At 38.0% G+C, this 2220-nt stretch overlaps 1 non-coding gene across 1 annotated transcript; it reads left to right on the top strand.

The window, feature by feature from the left end:
• Window positions 1–552: 552 nt before the first annotated feature.
• Window positions 553–659, top strand: LOC114413864. Its single transcript, XR_003667008.1, has one exon. It is a non-coding gene; the product is annotated as a small nucleolar RNA R71 (small nucleolar RNA).
• The last annotated feature ends 1561 nt before the right edge of the window (window positions 660–2220 follow it).

Below are 2220 nucleotides of genomic sequence, written 5' to 3'. Positions count from 1 at the left end.
TGTTGTTGTGGAGGATTTGCCCATCTCAGATTTGAATGATTCCTCCAACCTGGATTGTATCTGTTGCTTGAAAGATCATAATTATTCTGCAGTCGTTGGTTTTGCTGTTGAGGGTGTCTATTATAAATGTTTACAACATAGGCTTCAGGTTGCTCATTGACTCCAGATTGCTGCAAAGAAGGACAAAGATCTGTATGGTGATCAGCAGAAGAACATAGACCACAGACTCTTGCAACAATAACGAGTGCATTTGCATATTTCTGATTTATGGCAAGCTGAGTTACCAGGTTGCCCAAGGCATCAAGTTTTCCCTCAAGCTTCTTATTTTCAGAAGATGAAGATGAATCCGTGGCCACATCATGGACTTCTCTAAGGACAATAGCATCATTTCTTGCACTGAATTGTTGGGAGTTGGAAGCAATCTTCTCAATCAGATTCCTAGCCTCAACAGGAGTCATATCACCAAGAGCTCCACCATTGGCAGCATCAATCATACTCCTTTCCAAGTTGCTAAGTCCCTCATAGAAATATTGCAGAAGGAGTTGCTCAGAAATCTGGTGGTGAGGACAGCTTGCACACAATTTCTTGAATCTTTCCCAGTACTCATACAAGCTCTCTCCACTAAGTTGCCTGATGCCTGAAATGTCTTTTCTGATGGCAGTGGTCCTAGATGCAGGGAAGAATTTCTCCAAGAACACCCTCTTAAGGTCATCCCAGCTGGAAATGGACCTGGGAGCAAGGTAGTACAACCAATCCTTCGCCACTCCCTCCAGAGAATGAAGAAAAGTCTTTAGAAAGATATGATCTTCCTGGACATCAGGGAGCTTCATGGTGGAACAGACAATATGGAACTCCTTAAGATGCTTATGAGGATCTTCACCTACAAGACCATGAAACTTGGGCAGCAAATGTATTAGTCCAGTCTTGAGAACATATGGAACATCCTCATCAGGATATTGAATGCACAAGCTTTCATAAGTGAAGTCAGGTGCAGCCATCTCCCTAAGAGTCCTTTCACAAGGTGGAGGTTGAGCCATGTTCTCAGTATGAAAATTAGCAGCCGAATGGTCAAAATCAGAATGTTCAGAATCACCAGCAACAGAATGCTCAGAATACTCAGAATGCTCCAAATGATCAGGATGCACACTATGCCTAACTAATCTATGAAAGGTTCTATCTATTTCAGGATCAAAGGATTGTAAATCATCTGGATTGCCCCTAGTCATGCACTATATGCAGCAAATCATGTATTTCTCAAAAGCACCAGGGGTAAAAAGGGGGTAAAACTAGGGGTAAAACTACAACTATTTGTGATCAACACCCTAAAATCATGAAAAGAGAGCACAAAAATTTTCAGACAAAAATTCAAAGTCTAACTATGAAAACTGCCTAAGAAAAGTTTAGAAAAATAGGACAATAATACTTTAAAAATAAAAAAAAAAACTTAGTAAACAACTGATTTTTTAAGCATTGAGAACCACAACCGATGCTAGTAGGTTAGGGTTGCATGGGAAATTTTTTTCTACCCCAAATTCATATATAATAATAGTCATTTTGATAACCGGAGCAAAAGTTATGGCCGTTTTGAGTTTTGCTAAAAACAAGTTCCCAAATTTTTTGTATCTCTCAAATTCAGCCACACCAAGTGCTTCTGATATTTTTCACACAAAATATGGATCAAAAGAAACTACCACACAAAAAATCAGCCAAAAATAACAACTCTAGCTATAAAAAAAATCACCAATTAATTAGCAAAATCTAACACTATTCATAGCACTATTCACAACACTCTTCACCTCGGAACATCGGGGAACCACAAAATTTCGCCCCTAAACAGGGGACAAGACTGAAAAACAACAGAAAACACTACACAACACTATACACCTGAAACTCACAAACAACACTAAACAACAGAACTACACATAAAACAACTAAACACTGCAAATTAATCACATGACACAGATTTTATAAAAACACACAGAATGATCAAACAAACGTTCATAGCATATAATAATAAAACAGTAATGAAATGGGGGGGCGGTTTGTTGTTTTTGTAATTTAAGCAGCAAGCAAACTTGAATTAAAAAAATAACAGAACTAAAACATGTTGTTTCCCCTTGATTCAAAAGCAAGTCTCTTATCCTAGGTTACGAGAATTTATCCCTAATCAGTTCAACCACTTAATCCAACCCGAAATTAATTTACTAAGCGAAAATTAAC

Source organism: Glycine soja, chromosome 5 (genome assembly GCF_004193775.1).
Source record: "Glycine soja cultivar W05 chromosome 5, ASM419377v2, whole genome shotgun sequence".
NCBI lineage: Eukaryota > Viridiplantae > Streptophyta > Magnoliopsida > Fabales > Fabaceae > Glycine > Glycine soja.
This window is presented reverse-complemented; position numbering and strand designations above follow the sequence as displayed.